At 47.2% G+C, this 24,178-nt stretch overlaps 1 protein-coding gene across 3 annotated transcripts in view; it reads left to right on the top strand.

Annotated features, from left to right (window-relative positions):
- The window catches only part of adck1 (aarF domain containing kinase 1), a 443,344-nt gene that overhangs the window by 258,547 nt on the left and 160,619 nt on the right, over window positions 1-24,178 (top strand). The gene's annotated exons all lie outside the window — the stretch shown is intronic.

Below are 24,178 nucleotides of genomic sequence, written 5' to 3'. Positions count from 1 at the left end.
GATGGCGGGACTGACATATGATGAAAGAATGGGTCAACTGGGCTTGTATTCACTGGAATTTTGAAGGATGAGAGGGTATCTTATAGAAACATATGAAATTCTTAAAGGATTGGACAGGCTAGATGCAGGAAAAATGTTCCCCATGTTGGGGGAGTCCAGAACCAGGGATAACAGTTTAAGAATAAGGGTTAGCCATTTAGGACTGAGATGAGGAAAAACTTTTTCACCCAGAGAGTTGTGAATCTGTGGAATTCTCTGCCACAGAAGGCAGTGGAGGCCAATTCACTGGATGTTTTCAAGAGAGAGTTAGATTTAGCTCTTGGGGCTAACGGAATCATGGGATATGGGGGGAAAAAGCAGGAACGGGGTACTGATTTTAAATGATCAGCCATGACCATATTGAATGGTGGTGCTGGCTCGAAGGGCCGAAAGGCCTACTCCTGCACCTATTTTCTATGTTTCTATGTAATCATTGAGACTGCGGACACAAAGCCTTGTAAATCGCACGGAGCCAATCTCCTGCCTACTGCCTGCTGACATCCTCTGCCAGACAGTGGTTGTAATTGCAAGCTTCATTAATGCTGCATAAACGGGACTTCTTATTTGGAATCACAAAATCTCAGAACAGTCACACAATCACACGGCAAGCCCATTAGTCCTTCCAAATCTATACTAGCTCCACTTAAAGACAATCCATCTTGTCCTATTCCCCTCATTTATTTGCTTTTTCTGCTGCTGTGTCTGTTTGACTGCGATCAGTGGCCTGCGTGTGTGGAGCGGACCAGCAAACAGCGCAGCAGGTCATTTCCCCCCCCCCCCGGTGGAGGGTTGGACCACATGGCCCTTGACAACAGCACATTGAACTGGCTGCAGCGCCTGGAGGACGTTACATAACCTCTGCTGCCTCAAACGCAAGAAGAAGAAGAAGAAATCTATTTGCAATCCTGACAATCTCTTCCTTTCAGTTATAGCTGCGTAACATCACGAGGGGTGCAGATAAGGTGCAGAATGGTCCATTCTTTTTCCCAGGGTAGGGAAGTCAAGACTGAGGGTGTCATGATGCAGCTTCGGTTTTAGAGTCATCGAGTGATACAGTGTGGAAACAGGCCCTTCGGCCCAACTTGCCCACACCGGCCAACAGTGTCCCAGCTTGAAGAATGAGAGGTAAGCCATTTAGAACGGAGGCGAGGAAACACTTTTTCTCACAGAAAGTTGTGAGTCTGTGGAATTCTCTGCCTCAGAGGGCGGTGGAGGCCGGTTCTCTGGATACTTTCAAGAGAGAGCTAGATAGGGCTCTTAAAGATAGCGGAGTCAGGGGATATGGAGAGAAGGCAGGAACGGGGTACTGATTGGGGATGATTAGCCATGATCACATTGAAGGGCAGTGCTGACTCAAAGGGCCGAATGGCCTACTCCTGCACCTATTGTCTATTATCTATTGTCTACACTAGTCCCGCCTGCCCACGTTTGACCCCTATCCCTCCAAACCTGTCATATCCATGTACCTGTCCAACTGTTTCTTAAATGTTGGGATAGTCTCTGCCTGAAATACCTCCTCTGGCAGCTTGTTCCATACACCCACCACCCTTTGTGTGAAAAAGTTACCCCTCAGATTTCTATTGAATCTCATGTTGCTCAGATTAGATTTCATCTGCCTCCTATTGTCCATTCCACCAGCCAGACATCTGTTATTATCTTCCTCACACCTCTAAGTTTCGTATAGTCTGCAAATTTAGAAAGCATTCCCTCCCTACCCGAGCCCAAGCTTTAATATTGGATACGGAAAGCGGTGCACAAATTCTCTCCATCTGCTGTTGCTTCGCCACATTTCCATCCATGCTCCTCAAACCTCTTTCATTCTACAGAGCGGGACGGAAACATCTCCAACTTAATGGACCTGTCCCACTTGGCAATTTTTAAGGCAACTGCCGGCCACTGTCATAGTCGTAGCAGGTGGCCGAAAAATAGTCGACAACCTATGTCAGGGGTCGGCAACCCACGGCCACTGGGCCAAATGCGGCCCGTAACCCGAAATCATCCGGCCCGCAGGCGGATTTTTTTCCCCGTAATCATCCGTCCCGCCGAGCGCGGCCGAGCTCTGACTGTACCACATCCTGCGCTAAGCCGCCGGCACGGCCGCGCACCTTCTGTGAACACGTTTAAGAAAAAACTGCAGATGCTGGAAAAATCGAAGGTAGGCAAAAATGCTGGAGAAACTCAGCGGGTGAGACATGCAAGGATTGCATGAGGCTGCCTCACCCGCTGAGTTTCTCCAGCATTTTTGTCTACCTTCTGTGAACACGTGATTTGATGCCTGCCATCCGGGGCGGGATGGGGGCGGGATCCACGTGTACACGTGATAGATGTGGCCCGCCATCCGCTCACAGACGTGCGTCCCGGCCCTCATACAGAACAAGGTTGCCAACCCCTGACCTACATCATCCTGGCAACAACGTATGACAGCACTTACGTCAGGAGAAGTCAAGCTACGCTCATTGGCGTCAAACCCCACCATCGCTGAAAAATTTTCAACATGTCAAAAATTTAGCGGCAACCAGAAAGACGCTGCGGCTTTTTGCGCGACTGGGGAGACTACTCCCGGCGACCACCGGCGAACATATGGCGACAAACTAGTCGCCCGTACTTGCCTAAATAATCGCCTAAGTGGGACAGGCCCATGAAGCTCCCTCCTTGCACAATCGAAGTTGCAGAGTTTAGTTTTGTTTAGTTTAGAGGCACAGCGCGGAAACAGGCCCTTCGGCCCACCTAGTCCCCGCCGACCAGCGATCCCCGCGAATTAACACTATCATTAGCGACAAATTATAATTTTACCAAATCCAATTAATCTACAAACCTATACGTCTTTTGGAGTGTGGGAGGAAACCGGAGCAGCCGGAGAGAACCCACGCGTAAGAACGCACGATCTCTGTGCTAACAGCGCCGCAGTCAGGTTCGAGCCCGGGTCTCTGGCGCTGTAAGTCAGCAACTTTACTGCTGCGCCACTGTGCCGTTTTGAATGGTCAATGTTAGGAGGCTACGGCAAAGTGCTGATGTGATAGATGGGCATTTATCTAACATAGACGTATTGATGCACTGCATGGCCCCATAACTTCTTCAGGCCGTGCCTCCATCCCTTTGATGGTAGGAACATTCATACCTGTGATGGGCCAATTCCAGGATCAAGTGATCATCAGTGGCACTAGCATTGATTCCTTTGGAATACCACCCCTCATCTTCTTCCACGGTGGTCATGGTGGCACAGCGGTAGAGTAGCTGCCTTACAGCGCCGGAGACCCGGGTTCGATCCCCACTACGGGCGCTGTCTGTGCGGAGTTTGAACGTTCTCCCCGTGACTGCGTGGGTTTTCTCCGAGATCTTCGGTTTCCTCCCACACTCCAAAGACGTACAGGTTTGCAGGTTAATTGGCTTGGTGTATGTGTAAATTGTCCCCAGTGTGTGTAGGGTGTCACTGTGATGTCTTTAATTACTTGTTTTATTCCGATTATATGTTTTTATTCCGATTACTATGTAAGGTGTCCTTGAGATGTATGAAAGGCGCCCATTAAATAAAATTTATTATTATTATTATTATTATAGGGTGGCATTAATGTGCGGGTATCGCTGGTCGGTGTGGACTCGGTGGGCCGAAGGGCCTGTTTCCGCGCTGTCTCTAAACTAAACTAAACCATAGCCCCCCTTGATCCAACTCTCTGCTCTGCCTTGAAGCAGATTAGAAATCCAATCAGCTACCCACCTCTTCCCTGACTGCATTTCCTGACATTAATCATTTGTCTAAAGAAGGGTCTCGACCCGAAGCGTCGCCCATTCCTTCTCTCCAGAGATGCTGCCTGTCCCGCTGTGCTACTCCAGCTTTTTGTGTCCATCTTAAGCATTTGTCTATTCTGTGGTACCTTATCAAAGGCTTTTTGAAAGTCTAGATACATTTTGTCTCCTGCATTACCACTGCCTACTCTTTCTGTTGTACCGTCAAAACATTCAATAGGGTTGGCTGAGCAAGATCTCTTTTGATAATCACACTGATTATTCCTGATTATACTTTTCATTTCTTGCCGTTCTGTTCTTTCCTCTCCGAAGGACTCTACTGTGTTTCCCATCTCTTATAAAACAGATACCACGGTGGTGTAGCGGTGCAGTTGCTGCCTTACAGCGAATGCGGCGCCGGAGACCCGGGTTCGATCCCGACAATGGGTGCTGTCTGTACGGAATTTGCACGTTCTCCCCCGTGACCTGCGTGGGTTTTCTCCGAGATCTTCGGTTTCCTCCCGCATTCCAAAGACGTACAGGTTTGTAGGTTAATTGGCTTGGTAAATGTAAAAATTGTCCCTAGTGGGTGTAGGATAGTGTTAGTGTGCGGGGATCACTGGTCGGCACAGACCTGGTGGGCCGAAGGGCCTGTTTCCGCGCTGTATCTCTAAACTAAACTAAACTAAAAAATATCGACTTATTTTCTGCCTTCTTCCCATCCGACCAAACTTTATGAAAGTGTGATCTTTATAAAAGATGCAATCTCATTTTAAAGATTATGTTTTAAAGTGCATCGAAGAGGATGTTGCCAGGACTAGAGGGTGTGAGCTATAGGGAGAGGTTGAGTAGGCTGGGTCTCTATTCCATGGAGCGCAGGAGGATGAGGGGAGATCTTAAAGAGGTGTATAAAATCATGAGAGGAATAGATCGGGTCGATGCACAGAGGCTCTTGCCCAGAGTAGGGGAATCGAGGACCAGAGGACATAGGTTCAAGGTGAAGGGGAAAAGATTTAATAGGAATCCGAGGGGTAACTTTTTCACACAAATGGTGGAGGGTGTATGGAACAAGCTGCCAGAGGTGGTAGTTGAGGCTGGGACTATCCCATCGTTTAAAAAACAGTTAGACAGGTACATGGATAGGACAAGTTTGGAGGGATATGGACCAAACGCAGGCAAGTGGACTAGGGTGGCTGGGACATTGTTGGTGGGGTGGGTGAGTAGGGCCGAAGGGCCTGTTTCCACACTGTATGACTATAACTCTATGACCCATACATATCGTGGGTTTTATCTTCTTTGTGTTTAATTAGAGTCTTTAATATACTTTTCTTTGCTATTTAAAATGTACTTATGTCCATCTGATCTCGCTCACAACAGTGATTTAATATTGCTGCACCCTGGGGCGGCACGGCGGCGCAGGGGTAGAGTTTCTGCCTTACAGCGCCGGAGACCCGGGTTCGATCCTGACCACGGGTGCTGTCTGCACAGAGTTTGTACGTTCTCCCCGTGACCTGCGTGGGTTTTCCCCGGGTGCTCCAAAGACGTGCACGTTTGTACGCTAATTGGCTTAGGTGAAATCGGAAATCATCCCCAGTGTGTGTAGGATTGTGCTAGTGATCGCTGGTCGGCATGGACTCGGTGGGCCAAAGGGCCTGTTTCCGCGCTGTATCCCTCGAGCATCCCTTTTCCCATCACAACCTTCCCTGCTCACTCTGAGTGTCTGTAAAACATTTTTCTATTTTCGTTTGTGTCTCTTGATAACCTAACTTCTTCATTCTTCTTTGGCATCCTAAATTGGGTTTTTTTTGACGGCTCTCCTAATTCCTCTATACCTGTCTGTAATATGTGCCCCCTATCCCAACGCTCAATTGCTCCCTGAAGGCGTTCATGGAATCTCATGAGATTTAACTTGTTCGTTCCTTTCAGTGGAGTATCTCATCCCTGTGCTCTGTGGAACATAATTTTAGGTATTTCTCATTATTGTTCTCCATCGTTGTTTACCAGTACACCTGCCAATTTAATCTTTCCATATTCTTCTCTGGGCTCACTCAGAAGTACACCCTGTGCCCTTTATTTCTTCTTCCAAGTGCTGTTGGGCTTTGCAAGGTCAACTGGGCTGGAAGCAGCTTTGCCACATGCGAATATCAGGTGGTCTACCTCATTTATCTTTGATTAAGGCTTACATATTGCCCAGGACACTGGGAAGACCTTCTGTGATGGCTGTTATTTGAAAATACTGGGTAGAACAGATCAGGAATTGGTCTACCGTCGAGTCCATCGGGTACTCTTGCACTGAAGTGCAAGCCTAGATCTTTGTGGAGAGGATGTTTCCACTAGTGGTGGAGTCTAGGAACAGAGGTCACAGCCTCTGAATTAAAGGACGTTCTTTTAGTAAGGAGATGAGGCGGAATTTCTTTAGACGGCTGTGGAGGCCAAGTTAGGAGGGAGAGATAGATCAGCCACGATTGAAAGGCGGAGTAGACTTGATGGACCGAATGGCCTAATTTTACTCCTATCACTTATGAATTTATGAACATGTGATAGGAACGAGAACATTTCTGATCAAAGAGCCTCTGTGGCACAGCTGGTAGAGTCGCTGCCTTACATCGCCAGTAGAGAACCGGGTTTGATCCTAACCTCAGCTGCTGTCTGTGTGGAGTTTGCATGTTCTCCCTGTGACTGTGTGGGTTTCCTCTGGGCGCTCGGGTTTCCTCCTACATCCCAAAGACGTCCGGGTCTGTGCGTTATTTTTCCTTTGACCTACACCTTCAATTTTCCCCTGACTCTCCTGAGTTTTCCAAGGTGAATATTTTTCCCAAAATAAATGGGCTGGTCATTATCCCACTGTGAACGACAGACCTAGCTGTGCATAATTTGGCCGGCTGTGTTTCCGGCATTAAAGGGGTGACTGAACCTCAGGAGATGCTTCATTGGCACCAACGCACATTGGGATACCCTAAGACCATGAAAGGCTTGGCATAAACCCAGCTTCCTTCTTTACACTCACCCACAATTATAGTTTTAGATATACAACATGGAAGCAACCCCTTGACCCGCCGATCACCCCTGAGTTAAGCCCCTGTCCCACTTTCACAACCTAATTGGCGACGTCTGCCGAGTTTGCCCTTGACTCATACTCGCAGCATGGTCGCCACGAGGTCGTAGGAGGTCTTCGTAACTCTTCCTCGTGCTCGTGAGTGGTCTCCGCGTACTCGTGGCCTCAAGTAGGTTGCGGCGTTATTTCCAGCCTGATAAAAAATGTCCACGAGTAAAAAATAGGTCGGCATGGAAAAAATTGATACTTTTTACTCGTAGGTAGGTCGGAGTAGATCGTGATGATAGTCGTAGGTAGTTGTAGGTCAGTAACTGGCCCGAGAAAAAAATGCAAACATGACATTATTTTATCATGTGATCATTTTCCACTCGTAGCTAGTTGTAGTTGGTCTTAGGTGTGGAAGACTGAGGTCGAGGGGGGTCGTAGGAGGTCGTAGACATAGTCTTAGGAGGTCGTAGACATAGTGTAGGAGGTCTTTTACTTTGGCGAGTCAACACGACCTTGACATTTTTTTCAACTCGTCTAGGGTCTTCTAAACTCGTGGATTAGGTTGTCCAAGTGGGACAGGCCCTTTAGTTAGTATAAGAACGTGCAACAACTCAGGATCCGTACATAAGTATAAGTTGTTTATTATAGTAAACACACAGAGCTCAAATACTTAGGTGTTGTACGCTCAAGCTCAGCAACGAACTAGAGGCCGGAAGAACAGACTAAATAATATGAGACACTCAACCAGAAGGGGACCGTTTGAGTACACAGCCGTATGCAGTAAAACATGACATGGATCAGGTCAACTAATACTGACTGATTTTTTAGTTTAGCGATACAGAGCGGAAACAGGCCCTTCGGCCCACCGGGTCCGCTCCGACCAGCGATCCCCGCACATTAACACACTATCCTACACACACTAGGGACAATTTTCACATTTACCAAGCCAATTAACCTACGAACCTGTACGTCTTTGGTGTGTGGGAGGAAACCGAAGATCTCGGAGAAAACCCACGCTGGTCACGGGGAGGACGTACACACTCCGTACAGACAGCACCCGTAGTCGGGATCGAACCCGCATCTCCTGGCGCTGCATTCACTGTTAAGACCATTAGGGAGAGTGATCAAAACCTCCGGTGACCTCATGGAAACCTTGGGTGGCGGGCAAGGTCACCAGAGGTGCTGTTTAGGTCTCCTAAGTGGGACAGGGGCTTAAGGCAGCAACTCTACCGCTGCACCATGAGACCGCCCGACTGATCTACAGTTAGTATAGTTTATTGTCATGTGTACCACGATACAGTGAAAAGCTTTCTATTGCGTGCTGTCCGGTCAGCGGAAAGACTAAACATAATTGCAATTAAGCCGTCCACAGTGTACAGATACAGGATGAAGGGAATAACGATTTGTGCAAGATGAAGTCTTCACACTTCTGTACCTCTCGCCTGATGGGAGTTGGGGAGAAGAGGGAGTGGCCGCGGGAGAGACTAGTCCTGGATTTTGTTGGGTGGCCTTGCCGAGGCAGCGTAAAGTGCAGATGGAAGGCAGTGTGAGGAGCACGCCAGTTCTATGCTGGACCACTTCCGCGCCCCTCTCCCAACACGCCAGGGGCAATTTACAGAGGGCTAGTTAACGCACAAACCCGCACGCCTTTGGGATGTGGGAGGAAACTCATGCGGGAGAAGGCACAAACTCCGCACGGACAGCAGCTGAGGTTGGGATCGATCCCGGGTCTCCGGCGCTGTGATGAGGTGATAGCTCTCTACCACTCTAAGGCCAGGTTTCCGCCATTAATCTCCTGCGAGCAACGTTCCCCTCAGACCTGACAACGATCAACCAAACCATGGAGGCAGGCAGCGGCCACTGGCTGCAGTATTCCCACTGACATTCCGGACACATATTTGGATTGCGGGAATAATTGTACAATCTGTTCTGGCAGCTCGAGATGCCCTTGGTCGTCTTATTGTATTCCACAGGCACGAACTTGTCACCGTCAAGGCACTTCATCGTCTTTCACTCTAACCAGCGCTTACAGTGAGCAGCCCATCACATTGGTGAAATGAAAGAGGGCTAGACGGGATTTATTAGCACGCCTCAAAACTCCCCCACTGACCTCTGTCAAGAGCAGGAAACGATCAACAGTAAAAGAGGAGGTGGATATCACAATTCATCTCGGGGTCAATCATTCTAGATTCATCCAGTATCATTTTAATATTTATCCTTTCATTTTTTTCTCATATATCTTCCTGACACAAAACGTTACGAGTGAGAATTTACTCCATTGTAGTGTTATAATGATGGGGGAGGAATCGAGAACCAGAGGATATAGGTTTAAGGTGAGAGGGGAAGAAAGATTAAACAGGAACCCGAGAGGTAACTTTTTCACACAAAGCCACTCCTTCATAACCTAGCATTTTCTTCTTCATTGGATCCTATCAGAGCCTGTGTGGAGAGGATTCCTTAGACTTTAGAGGTACAGCGCGGAAACAGGCCCTTCGGCCCACCGAGTCCGTGCCGACCAGCGATCACCCCACACACTATCACTGTCCTACACACACTGGGGACAATTTTACCGAAGCCAATTAACCTACAAACCCGCACGTCTTTTGGGGTGTGGGAGGAAACCGGAGCACCCGGAGAAAACCCACGTGGGTCACGGTGAGAACGTACAAACTCTGTACAGACAGCACCCGCAGTCAGGATCGAACTCGGGTCTCTGGCGTTGCTAGGCAGCAACTCTACCACTATGCCACCGTGCAGCCCAAAGATCACCTCAGCAATAATGGAATAAATATGTATCAACAAGTAAGCGGACATCGTGACCTTGTGACAAATGCTTTGTCCATGGCAACTTTTGTCTGTCAATGTTCTCTGCAGGTATTGATTAAATGCATGGGAGTTCGGTACAGTAAAACTCCGATAAGCCAGTATCCGAATCTTCTCAAAACTTCTTGCTAGCAATACGATGTCTAAGAGGGGCGGCACGGTGGCGCACGGTATAGTTCTTGCCTTACAGCGCCAGAAACCTGGTGTCTATTCTGGCCACGTGTACTGTCTGTGCGGGGTTTGCACGTTCTCCCCGTGACCGCATGGGTTTTCTTTGGGTGCTCCGGTTTCCTCCCGCACTACAAAGATGTACAGGTTTGTAGGTTAATTGGTAAAAAAAATGGGAATCGCTGGTCGCCACGGACTTGGTGGGCTGAAGGACTTATTTCCGTGTTGTATCTCCAAAGGGCCTGTCCCACTGACGTGATTTTTTTCGGCGACTTGCCGGCACCCGTCGTAGTCGCAGCAGGTCGCCGAAAACTGGAAAATGTTGAAAATCCAGCGGCGACCAGAAAAAGGTACGACTCTTTGGGCGACTACTCACGACCAAACAGGAGTCACCCCGCGACATATCCAGGTGGGCGGTGCGACTCTCGTCAGCAGCGGCCTCTGCAGTCCGTCTGTGTTTTTATTAATTTTTGTCTTGTTTTTATGTAGTTTTTATTATTTTTTTTGTTGGGGTATGTGGGGGGGGGGGGGGTAACTTTAAAATCTTTCCCTGCACGGGAGACCCGACCTTTTCTTTGTCGGGTCTCCGTTGTCGTTGGGGTTGCAACATGGAGCGGCCTCCAACAGGAACGACCTGGGGTTCCAGCTGCGGAGCTGCCGACTACTCACCGTCACGGGGCTGGCCGAGTCCAGAGCGGGTGGAGCAGTGGTGGAGCGCTGCTGCGACCCGACCCCCGGAGTTTCGGAGGCTGCAACTGCGGGTTTGGCGGACGGCGGCACCGGGAGCCCGCGGGTCCCTGCTGGGTGACTAGCTTTTCGGGGCTTCACAACGGCGACTTCTCCCGCCCGAGTTGCGGGGTTGAAGAGCACCTGAGCGGGGCCTTACACCATCGCCCCGCGCGGCTTGGAATGGCCGCGGGACTTTGCGAGCGCCCGCCGGGGGCTCTAACACCAAGACCCAGTGCGTGACCTTGCATCACCCGGCGTGCCTTTAATGGCCGCGGGACAATCGCCATCGCCAGCCGGGGCTTTGACTTTGACTCTGACTCTGACATCGGGGGCGAGAGTGCAGTGGAGAGATAAGTTTTTTTTTGCCTTCCATCACAACGATGTGATGGATGTTTGTGTAAACTGTGTTGTGTCTCGGGTCTTTTTGTTTTGTAATGTATGGCTGCAGAAACGACATTTCGTTTGGACCTCAAGGGGTCCAAATGACAAATAAATTGCATTGTATTATATTGTATTATCGCCTGTATGGCCGTGAGTAGTCACTCAAATAGTCGTACCTTTTTCTGGTCGCCGCTGGATTTTCAACATTTTTGTAAATTTTCGGCGACCAGTTGCGACTATGACGGGTGCCGGCAAGTCGCTGAAAAAAAATCACGTAAGTGGGACAGGCCCTTAAAGTGTAAAGTGTAAAATAGATCATTGTGTCTTGAGATACAATAACATGACTGGTTGTTTTCTTCAATACAAGTTGACCAGCCCAGCCCTGAATGGGGATTGTGTCAAACTGGCCACAGCTGTCACACTGCCAGATGTTGCCTCGATTGTAATAGCATCTGTAATGGAATCTACAGTTTCTCAGTTGTAATAATGACGATTGGTTGTTGCCTTGACTGTAACAATGCCAGCTGTTGCCTTGACTGTAATAATGTCAGCGGTTTCCTGTAACAAATCCAGCTATAGCCATGACTGTAATAATGCCAGCTGTTGCCTTGACTGTAATAATGCCAGCAGTTGCCTTGACTGTAATAATGCCAGCTATTGCCTTGACTGTAACAATGCCAGCTGTTTTCTTGACTGTGATAGAATTAACTGCTGATAGCTGTAATAATGTCAACTTTTGCCTCGATTGTAACAGTGCCAGCTGTTGTCACAGCTGTAATGGAAACAACAAAGGCTTTCGCTGCAATAGCATAAATTGTTGCCTTAACTGTAATAATGTCTTGGTTGGAAAATTGGTTGTTATATTTCATAGCATGTGAAGCATTTAAATTAAATATATCTGGGAATGTAAGTATATGTTATCAGTAATGATGGTCATGAAACAATACCAAGGTTAATTGGCTTGTTATAAATACAAATTGGCACTAGTGTGTGTGGAATAATGTTGGTGTGCAGGGATTGATGGTCGGTGCGGACGTGATGGGCCGAAGGGCTTGTTTCCGCGCTGTATCTCTAAACTAAACTAAACTAAACTAAAAGACTTCCGCCCCGAAACATCACCGATTCTTTTTCTCCAGAGATGCTGCCTGACCCCCTGAGTTACTCCAGTATTTTACGTTGAGAGTCGCTATAAACCAGCATCTGCAGTTCCTTCTATCATGTTCTGTATGTTTGCCGTCGACTCTGAGGTTTGCTACGAGGCGAGTTGAGCTGCTGCCATTTGTTTGTTGTTCCTTTGACGTCTCAGGTTGTTTATTGCGGTCTGGACATTACACACGCACACAGGTACTCATTAGTTGTGGGTACTATTTGCGTCTGACCTTGTCAATGCAACTACAGCAGAATCAATCTTTAGTATGTGGACATTTATTTTATATTAAATGTTTACAAAGGCTATTTAACCTGGTACATTCGGAGAGGCAACAACTTCAAGTTCCTGAGTGTGCATATCTCTGAAGAACTGTCCTGTTGTGCCAGTGAGAATTTAATTATTTCATAAAACACTCATGGCTCTCTTGACTCACACGTTCACAAGTTTTCGGAGTAGAATTAGGCCATTCGGCCCATCGAGCCCACTCCGCCATTCAATCGTGGCGAGACACAAAAAGCTGGAGTAACTCAGTGGGACAGGCAGCATCTCTGGAGAGAAGGAATGGGTGACGTTCTGGGTCGAGAACCGTCTTCAGACTGACGGAGGCCCTGCAGCAGCCTGGAGCGGCTCGCTTGGATCAGGTGCTGCTCCAGAAGACACGGACTGGACGGACCGGACTGGACTATTTGAAAATAGCGCCCAAGCACGGTGACTTTTGCATGCAGTCTCGGTGGGCTATTTCTATGCACCTTGTATTAATCGGGAATTTGGCTCAGTTATGGCAATACTTCACTGAACGGTAGTTTCGTTTAGAGATACAGCGCAGAAGCAGGCCCTTCGGCCCACAGAGTCCGCACTGACCAGCGATTCCCACACTTCAACATGACCCTACCCACACACACACTAGGGGCACTTTACATTCGTACCAAGCCAATTAACTTGCAAAACTGTACGTCTTTGGAGTGTGGGAGGAAACCGGAGCACCCGGAGAAAACCCACGCAGTACAAACTCTGTAAAGACAAGCACCCGTTGTCAGGATCGAACTCGGGTCTCTGGCACAAGCTCTACCGCTGCGCCACCGTGCCGCCCATACAAAAACATAATTTCATTGGACGTATGTACATGTGCTAATGAAGAGGCATTGACCATTGAGAATTAGCAGGAGGGCCTTCATTTGGTCGGACACTGGGATTGTGTGATAATGTGGTGCAATGGTCAAATTAATGCGCAGTTAATTTAAAAACCTGGTATTGGTTTGTTATTGTCACGTGTACTGAGCTAGAGTGAAAAGCTATTGTTTGCATGTTCTCCAATTAAATCCAATCACACTATACATGAATACAACCAGGCCATACACAAGTACAACAGGTTGAGCAGAGAGAAAATGTAAAGAATGTAGTAGGTAGACAAAAATGCTGGAGAAACTCAGCGGGTGCGGCAGCATCTATGGAGCGAAGGAAATAGGCAACGTTTCGGGCCGAAACCCTTCTTCAGCATTCAGCAACCTGAAGAAGGGTTTCGGCCCGAAACGTTGCCTATTTCCTTCGCTCCATAGATGCTGCTGCACCCGCTGAGTTTCTCCAGCATTTTTGTCTACCTTCGATTTTCCAGCATCTGCAGTTCCTTCTTGAACGTAAAGAATATAGTGTTTGTCATTATAGTGTTGCATTTCCTGAGAAGAAGTCCAATGTCCACAGTGAGGTAGGTCGGAAGATCGGTAATACATCCTAGCCTATGTGAGGACTGATCACTTCTGAATACAGAGAGGAAAACGATTATCCTGAGTTCATAAGATATTAGGTGATAGGAGCAGTATAAGGCCATTCGGCCCATCAAGTCTACTACGCCATTCAATCATGGCTAATCTATCTTTCCATCTCAACCCCATTCTACTGCCTTATATGCCCATAACCCCTGATACCTGTACTAATCAAGAATCTATCTATCTCTGCCATTAAAACATCCATTGACGGCCTCCACAGCCATCGGTTGGCGATTAATTGCACAGATTCACGACCCTCGTATTAAAGAAATTCCTCCTCATCTCCTTGCTAAAGGAACGTCCTTTAATTCTGAGGCCACGACCTCTGGTCCAAGACTCTCCCACTCGTGCAAACATCCTCTCCACATCCGGCGGCACGGTGGTGCAGCGGTAGAGTTGCTGCCTTACAACGCTTGCAGCTCCGGAGACCCGGGTTCGATCCCAACTACGGGTGCTGTCTGGACGGAGCTTGTACGTTTTCCCCGTGACCTGCGTGTGGGTTTTCTCCGAGATCTCCGGTTTCTAAGGCGTACAGGTTTGTAGGTTAATTTGCTTGGTGTAAATGTAAATTGTCCCTAGTGTGTGTGTGTGTGTGTAGGATAGTGTTAGTGTGCGGGGATCGCTGGTCGGCGCAGACTCGGCATTGTATCTCTACACTAAACATCCACTCTATGCAGGCCCAGTCTGGTTTCAAACCTTTGTATCTTCTGCTTGATGGAAGCAGGGAGAAGAGAAAACAACGGGGATGAAAATTAATCCTTGATTATGTTGGCTGCTTCATGTAGACCAGAAAAATGGAATTATAAGTTCATATCTCATCCTTGAAACCGTGGATCTTAATTTCACTATGAAAAGGTCATTCTTGGTGCCCATGGAAACTATGTGATTGGTATTTAAAAACTCACCTGATTCCCAATTATCCACAGAAGGAAATTGGGCACAGTTGCTGGTGTGGACTCCAGATCTACAGCAATGGGTTTAACTCTTAACCTGCTCTTCAGCTAGAAGGTGCTCCAGGAGGCCTGCTCAATCTCGCCTCCTGCTGGAGAGGGGCGGACACTGTTGGAGACAGTTTATAAAATCATCAGACGAATAGGTCGTATAGAGTCGGCACAGAGTCTCTTGCCCAGAGTAGGGGAACCGAGCACCAGAGGACATGGGTTCAAGGTGAGGGTGGGAAAGATTTAACAGGAATCTTTTTTATCGCATGGGGTGGTGGTGGTATGGAAGAAACTGCCGGAGGAGGTAGTTGAGGCAGGGACTATCGCAACATGTGTACAAGATGTGTACATGGATTGTACAGGTTTAGAGGGACATAGGCCAAATGCAGGTAGGTAACGTAGATGGGCCAATGTTGGTTGGTGTGGGAATGTTAGGCTGCAGGACTTGTTTCCACGCTGTATCACCCTATGACTCTATGACTGATTACCTGGCTGCTCAAGAGTAGAAAGTCTCCGTCAGCATCAGCTGTGACAGAGGCACTCAGATTTAATAACTCGGGCCGGAAGCAAATGTGTAGCTTGTATCAATATTTGCGGAGTGGCCCCCCGTACATAATATCCCTGGCCCTCAAGGCAGGTCAGATAGGAGCTTCCACACTTCCACACGGGCGGCACGGCACGGTGGGACAGCGGTAGAGCTGCTACCTCACAGCCACAGAGACCCTGGTTTGATCCTGACTAATGGGCCTGTCCCACTTGGTGATTTTTTAGGCAACTGTCGGCGACTGTCATGGTCGTAGCAGGTCGCCGAAAAAAACGGCGACAACCCACGTCATCCTGGCGCCAACCTACGACAGCACCTACGTCAGGAGAAGTCAAGCTACGCTCATTGGCGCCAAACACACTGTCGCCGAAAAATGTTCAACATGTTGATAGTTTGGCGGTGACCAGAAAGACGCTACTGAGGAGTCTACTCCCGGCGACGACTGGCGAACATGTAGCGACAAACTAGTCGCTTGTAGTTGCCTAAAAATTATCGCCTAAGTGGGACAGGCCCATTTGGGTGTTGTCTGTGTGGAGTTTGCACGTTCTTCCTGTGACCGCGTGGGTTTTCCCCAGGTGCTCTGGTTTTCTCTGGTTTTCTCCCACACTCCAAAGACGTACAGGTTAGCAGGTTAATTGGTCTGTAAATTGTCTGCAGAGTGTAAGATTGAACTAGTGTATGGGGTGATTGTTGACCGGTGTGGACTTGGTGGGCCGAAGGGCCTGTTTCCACGCTGTATCTCTAAACTAAACACTGCAAACCATCCTGAGTCCATACTAAACCATGTAATATTCCAGGTAGATTCATTGTTCCCATTCTGCACTCCTTTGCAATTCTTGAATTCATGAAAGGGTTCATTATAATTAGACCCAATTATTAATGCTGGATCTGTTACTCTGACAGGCTCAGGAGTAATTGGTAAGCTTTGACAGCAACTTTACCGACACAGAACTTCAAATGCTGGTTTACAAAAAAAGACGCAAAGTGCTGGAGTAACTCAGCAGGTCAGGCCACATCTATGGAGGACATGGATAGGCAACATTTCAGCTATAACCTATCACTTGTCTGGTTTTGTCTGACGCCCATCTCTCTTCTAGCTTTCTCTGCCCCCACACCCCTACAATCAGTCTGAAGAATGGTCCCAACCTGAAACGTTGTCTATCCATGTTCCTCATAGATAGATTGCCTGACAATACTGAAAGGCCCTTGATTGAGTGGATCCAGAGAGGATGTTTCCACTAGTGGGAGAGTCTAGGACCAGAGGGCACAGCCTCAAAATAACAAGACGAACCTTCAGAAAAGAGATGAGGAGGAATTTCTTTAGTCAGTGTAGTGAAGCTGTGGAATTCATTGCCACAGAAGGCTGTGGAGGAGGCGAAGTCAATGGTTATTTTGAAGGTGGAGAATGACAGATTCATGATTAGTGCGGGTGTCAGGGGTTTTGGGGAGAAGGCAGGAGAATGGGGTTGAGAGGGAAAGAAAGATCAGCCATGATTGAATGGCGGAGTGGACCTGATGGGCCGAATGGCCTAATCGTGCTCTGACAACTGATGAACCCGCTGAGTTACATCTTGTGACATCCATCTTACCCCCACCTGTGAAGAAGTCACACGAGGTCGACCTGCCTGAATCAATGCAAAACCCCCCCAGAGTCTCACCTCCCTGCTCCACCTCCCTCCACTGTGGCCCTAGTGAGACCACACCTGGAGTATTGTGTGCAGTTTTGGTCTCCCAATTTGAGGAACGACGTTCTTGCTATTGAGGGAGTGCAGCGTAGGTTCACCAGGTTAATTCCCGGGATGGCGGGACTGTCATATGTTGATAGAATGGAACGGCTGGGCTTGTACGCTCTGGAATTTAGAAGGATGAGAGGGAATCTCATTGAAACATATACGTTTATTAAGGGTTTGGACACGCTAGAAGCAGGAAACATGTTCCCGATGTTGGGGGACTCCAGAACTAGGGGCTACAGTTTACGAATGAGGGGTAAGCGATTTAGAACGGAGATGAGGAAACACTTTTTCACACAGAGAGTTGCGAGTGTGGAATTCTCTGCCTCAGAGGGCGGTGGGGGCTGGTTCTCTGGATACTTTCAAGAGAGAGCTAGACAGAGCTCTTAAAGATAGCAGAGTCAGGGGATATGGGGAGAAGGCAGGAACGGGGTACTGATTGTGGTTGATCAGCCATGATCACATTGAATGGCGGTGCTGGCTCGAAGGGCCGAATGGCCTACTCCTGCACCTATTGTCTATTGTCTATTGCCAAAGGTCACCGAGGTGGAGGGAGGGAGGACTGAGTGGAGAGTGCTGATTGTGAACACAGAGGGGCGGTGAGCCTCTGCCATGACATTGCCTGGGGTGACGGGGTTGGAGTGCTGCCTTTTAATTATTGTTTCCGCTGACGCAGAGCTTTGTGATGACTGTGGCAATAACGGCAAAGTCGACAAAATGTTCCAACGAGGCCCGCTTTGGCAAAATTGTTATTATTACTTTCAAATCCCCGCGGAATTGCCCTGGAGACTTCGGGAATAATAGGCATGACACCCGGAAGAAAAAATCACTGAGTTATTAAAAAAAAAGAAATTGACTGAATTTCTTTTAAAAAATCCCACGTACATTAATTGTTTCAGTTAAATTAGTGATGGAGGGAAAGGGATGTTTGATTGACAAAAGGGTTTGTAAGTGAGGGTCTGAAGAAGAGTCTCGACCCGAAACGTCACCCATTCTTCCTCTCCAGGGATGCTGCCTGTCCCGCTGAGTTACTCCAGCATTTTGTGTCTATCTTTAGCACTCAAGGGAACGGTGCTGCATTATAGAGGCAGAGATTAATTAAAGATGGTCAGCATGACCATGCGGTGGAGATTCTGTCTGACTGCTTTGATTGAGTTTTTCGAAGTGACAGAGAAAGGATTATCGACCTCTGTCTGGGTTATGAGGATATTAGCTCTGAGGAGGGGTAGGACAAACCCGGGGCGTGGGAAGGAACTGCGGATGCTGGTTTGCACCGAAGATAGACACAAAATGCTGGAGCAACTCAGCGGATGGGCAGCATCTCTGGAGAAGAGGGATGGGTGGCGTTTCGGGTCGAGACCCTTCTTCAGACTGAGAGTCAGGGGAGAGGCAAACTAGAGGTATGAAAAACTCCAAAGAATTCCTACACATTTTGGCTGTAGACGGGATCTTGACACAAAATGTTGCTTGTGTAAGAAGGAAGTGCAGATGCCGGTTTACAAAATGTGTAGGGATTCTTTGTACCTTTTCATTACCCCTGGTTTCCCACACCCTTGACTCAGTCTGAAGAAGGGTCTCGACCCGAAACACCACCCATTCCTTCTCTTCGGAATGGCAGGCAGTGACTCGTGGAGTTCCGCAAGGCTCGGTGCAGGGACTGCAGTTACTTTATTTACAATATACATTAATGATTTAGATGAAGGAATTAAAAGGAGCATTAGCAAATTTGCAGATGACACAAAGCCGGGTGGCATTGTGAACTGTGAGGAAGATGTAGGGTGACTTGGACAGGTTGGGTGAGTGGGCAGATGCATGGCAGATGCAGTATAATGTGGATAAATGTGAGGTGATCCACTTTGGTGGCAAGAACAGGAGGGCAGATTATTATCTGAATGGTGTCAGGTTAGGAAAAGGGGAAGTACAACGAGACCTGGGTGTCCTTGTACATCAGTCACTGAAAGTAAGCATGCAGGTACAGCAGGCAGTGAAGAAAGCTAATGGCATGTTGGCCTTCATAACGAGAGTAATTGAGTATAGGAGCATAGAGGTCCTTCTGCAGTTGTACAGGGACCTGGTGATACCACACCTGGAGTATTGTGTGCAGTTTTGGTCTCCTAATTTGAGGAAGGACATTCTTGCTATTGTGGGAGTGCAGCGTAGGTTCACAAGGTTAATTCCCGGGATGGCGGGACTGTCATACGCTGAGAGAATGGAACGACTGGGCATATATTAACTGGAATTTAGGATGAGAGGTGATCTTATAGAAACCTATAAAATTATCCAGGGATTGGAAATGCTAGAGGCAGGAAACATCTTCCTGATGTTGTGGGAGTCCAGAACCAGGCGCCACAGTTTAAGAATAAGGGATAGGCCATTTAGAACTGAGATGAGGAAAAACCTTTTCACACAGAGAGTTGTGAATTTGTGAAATTCTCTGCCTCATAAGGCAGTGGAGGCCGATTCACTGGATGCATTCAAAAGAGAGGTAGATAGAGCTCTTTGGGCTAGCGGAATCGAGGGAAATGGGGAGGGCAGGAACGGGGTACTGTTTGTGGATGATCAGCCATGATCACATTGAATGGTGGTGCTAGCTCGAAGGGCCGACAGGCCTACTCCTGCACCTATTGTCTATGAATTTCCCTGAGGGGATCAATAAAGTATTTATTTATTTATTTATTTATTTATGTACCTATGTATCCAGCCCTCCTTCTCATGGCCGATCATTGCGGCCCGGGCCAAAACTCCTCAGCTGGCCCGCCGGCTGGGCTTTGTGTGCAGTCCAGCACCCGGGCCCAACTCATCATTCACCCAGCCACGGCCGAGTCAGTCAACGAATTGCCGTCGGGAATTTGTCCCTTATTTTGACCTTGTGTCCCTTATTTGGTAGTGGGAATGTTGGCAACCCTACCCTCTACCCTCTGGAAAAAAAATAGTCCCAGACTTCTTTAAACTGTGTGCCAGGGCTAGTGGTGGAGACGGATACAATAGTAGTGTTTAAGAGACTTTCAGAAGCTTTTTCCCAGCGTAGAAATGTCAAAGTCTAGAGAGTATACAGTAGCTTTAAGGTGAGAGAGACAAAGCTTAAAGGAAGTGTGCAGGGCAAGGTTTTTTTACGTTGAGATTGGTGGGTGTCTGGAACTTGCTGCCAGGCGAGGTGGTGGAGGCAGATACGACAGTGGTGTTTAAGAGACTTTTTGATGGATACGGAGAGAATGGAGGGATATGGATCACGGGCAGGGGAAAAATATGATTTTAACATTGACAGCTGTCCCGTATTAGCTGGGACATCCTGTACATTGGCCCAAATTGAAGAAGTGTCTCGACCCGAAACGTCGCCTATTCCTTCGCTCCACAGATGCTGCCTCACCCGCTGAGTTTATCCAGCATTTATTGTCGAAGGTAGATTTTTCCAGCATCTGCAGTTCTTTCTTGAACATTTTAACTTGGCTGTTCATCACAGACTTTGTGCTGTCCTGTTCTTGGTTCTATGCTCAAAACCTTAACTCTGTTTCTCTGTCCACGGCTACTGCCTGACCTGCTGAATATTTCCAGCAGGTCCATTTTTTTTGGTATCATTTCACTCATTGAAACAATGATCAACTCAGGTGCAGGTCGGGCTGTGGCACAATATGTTGTCAAGTTGGAAAGGTTGGAAAGAGAAGATTTATGAGAATTCTGCCAGGAGTCTGTGCCATAGGGAGAGGTTGAGCAGGCTGGGACTGTAAAATCATGAGAGGAATAGATCGGGTAGATGCACAGTCCCTTGCCCAGAGTAGAGGGGAATCGAGAACCAGAGGACATACAGTGCATTCAGAAAGTATTCAGACTCCTTCACTTTCTCCACATTTTGTTACGTTACAGCCTTATTCTAAAATGGATTAAATTCATTTTTTTATCAGCAATCTACACACAATAGCCCACAATAAAATAAGTGAAACCAGGTGTTTAGAAATTTTTGCAAAATAATTAAAAATAAATAACTGAAATATCACATTTACATAAGTATTCAGACCCTTTACTCAGTACTTTATTGAGGCACCTTTGGCAGTGATTACAACCTCAAGTCTTCTTGGGTATCACACTATCTGCTTGGCACACCTGTATTTGGGTAATTTATCCCATTCTTCTCTGCAGATCCTCTCAAGCTCTGTCAGGTTGGATGGGGAGTGTTGATGCACAGCTATTTTCAGGTACCTCCGGAGATGTTCGATCGGGTTCAAGTCCGGGCTCTGGCCAGGCCACTTACGGACATTCACAGACTTGTCACAAAGCCACTCCTGCGTTGTCTTGGACGTGAGCTTTAGGTCGTTGTCCTGTTGGAAGGTGAACGTCTGCCCCAGTCCGAGGTCCTGAACGCTCTGGAGCAGGTTTTCATCAAGGATCTCTCTATACTTTGCTCCGTTCATCTTTACCTCGATCCTGACTGGTCTCCCAGTTCCTGCTGCTGAAAAGCATCCCTACAGCATGATGCTGCCACCACCATGCTTCACCGTAGATATGGTATTGGCTAGGTGATGAGCGGTGCCTGTTTTCCTCCAGACGTGACACTTGGCATTCAGGCCAAAGAGTTCAATCTTGGTTTCATCAGGCCAGGGAATTTTGTTTAGGTGCCTTTTGGCAAACTCCAAGCGGGCTGTCATGTGCCTTTAACTGAGGAGTGGCTTCTGTCTGGCCACTCTACAATAAAGGCCTGATTGGTGGAGTGCTGCAGATATAGTTGTCCTTCTGGAAGTTTCTCCCATCTCCACTGAGGAACTCCCCGAGCTCTGTCAGAGTAACCATCGGGTTCTTGGTCACCTCCCTGAATATGTTAGTAAGTCTCTATCCTAAGGCCCTTCTCCCCCGATTGCTCAGTTTGGCCAGGCTCTATGAAGAGTCCTGGTGGTTTCAAAGTTCTATTTAAGAATGACGGAGGCCACTGTGCTCTTCGGGACCTGCAATGCTCCAAAAAATGTTTTATACCCTTCCCCAGATCTGTGTCTCAACACAATCCTGTCTCGGAGGTCTACAGACAATTCCTTCGTCTTCATGGCTTGTTTTTTGCTCTGACACGCACTGTCAACTGTGGGACCTTATATAGGCAGGTGTGTGCCTTTCCAAATCATGTACAATCAATTTAATTTACCACTTGTAGACTCCTATCAAGTTGTAGAAACATCTCAAGGATAATCAATGGAAACACGATGCACCAAAGCTCAATTTTAAGAGTCACAGCAAAGGATCTGAATACTTACGTAAATGTGATTTTTCAGTTATTTATTTTTAATTATTTTGCAATAATTACTAAACACCTGTTTTCGCTTTTATATTATGAGGTATTGTGTGTAGATTGATGATTAAAAAAAATGACTGTAACCAATTTTAGAATAAGGCTGATGTAACAAAATGTGGAAAATGTAAAGGGGTCTGAATACTTTCTCAATGCACTGTAGGTTTAAGATATAACCATATAACCATATACCCATACAACAATTACAGCACGGAAACAGGCCATCTCGGCCCTTCTAGTCCGTGCCGAACACGTATTCTCCCCTAGTCCCATATGCCTGCGCTCAGACCATAACCCTCCATCCCTTTCCCGTCCATATAACTATCCAATTTATTTTTAAATGATAAAATCGAACCTGCCTCCACCACCTTCACTGGAAGCTCATTCCACACAGCTACCACTCTCTGAGTAAAGAAGTTCCCTCTCATGTTACCCCTAAACTTCTGTCCCTTAATTCTCAAGTCATGTCCTCTTGTTTGAATCTTCCCTACTCTCAGTGGGAAAAGCTTATCCACGTCAACTCTGTCTATCCCTCTCATCATTTTAAAAACCTCTATCAAGTCTCCCCTTAACCTTCTGCGCTCCAAAGAATAAAGACCTAACTTTTTCAACCTTTCTCTGTAACTTAGTTCCTGAAACCCAGGCAACATTCTATTAAATCTCTTCTGTACTCTCTCTATTTTGTTGACATCCTTCCTATAATTAAGCAACCAAAATTGTACACCATACTCCAGAATTGCCCTCACCAATGCCTTGTACAATTTTAACATTACATCCCAACTTCTATACTCAATGCTCTGATTTATAAAGGCCAGCACACCAAAAGCTTTCTTTACCACCCTATCTACATGAGATTCCACCTTCAGGGAACTGTGCACAGTTATTCCCAGATCCCTCTGTTCAACTGCATTCTTCAATTCCCTACCATTTACCATGTACGTCTTATTTTGATTTGTCCTGGCAAGATGTAGCACCTCACACTTATCAGCATTAAACTCCATCTGCCATCTTTCAGCCCACTCTTCCAACTGGCATAAATCTCTCTGTAGACTTTGAAAATCTACTTCATTATCCACAACACCACCTATCTTAGTATCATCTGCATACTAATCCAATTTACCACACCATCATCCAGATCATTGATGTACATGACAAACAACAGTGGACTCAACACAGATCCCTGTGGCACCCCACTAGTCACTGGCCTCCAACCTGACAAACAGCCATCCACCATTACTCTCTGGCACCTCCCATTCAGCCACTGTTGAATCCATCTTGCTACTCCACCATTAATACCCAACAATTGAACCTTCTTAACCAACCTTCCACGAGGAACCTTGTCAAAGGCCTTACAGAAGTCCATATATACAACATCCACTGCTTTACCCTCATCAATTTCCCGAATAGCCTCTTCAAAAAATTCAAGAAGATTAGTCAAACATGACCTTCCAGGCACAAATCCATGTTGACTGTTCCTAATCAGACCCTGTTTATCCAGATGCTTATATATATTATCTCTGTATCCTTTCCATTAATTTGCCCACCACTGACGTCAAACTAACAGGTCTATAATTGCTAGGTTTACTTTTAGAACCCTTTTTAAACAATGGAACAACATGCGCAGTACGCCAATCCTCCGGCACTATTCCCGTTTCTATTGACATTTGATGAAAGGTGAAAGATTTAATAGGAATCGCTGAAGGGCAACTTTTTCACACAAAGGGTGGTTCCGACCACGGGGGAAAATGGAGGAGGACTGACCAAACTTTGTGCCTTCCACCATAGTGATGAATGCTGTGGTGGATGTTTGTGTTCATTTTTTATAGTGTATTGTGTGTTCTTTTTTTAAATTGTACTGCTGCTGGCAAATTCATT

The sequence above is a fragment of the Amblyraja radiata genome, chromosome 9 (genome assembly GCF_010909765.2).
Source record: "Amblyraja radiata isolate CabotCenter1 chromosome 9, sAmbRad1.1.pri, whole genome shotgun sequence".
Taxonomy (NCBI): domain Eukaryota; kingdom Metazoa; phylum Chordata; class Chondrichthyes; order Rajiformes; family Rajidae; genus Amblyraja; species Amblyraja radiata.
Note: the sequence above shows the minus strand (reverse complement) of the source record. Positions and strands in the feature narration are given on the sequence as shown.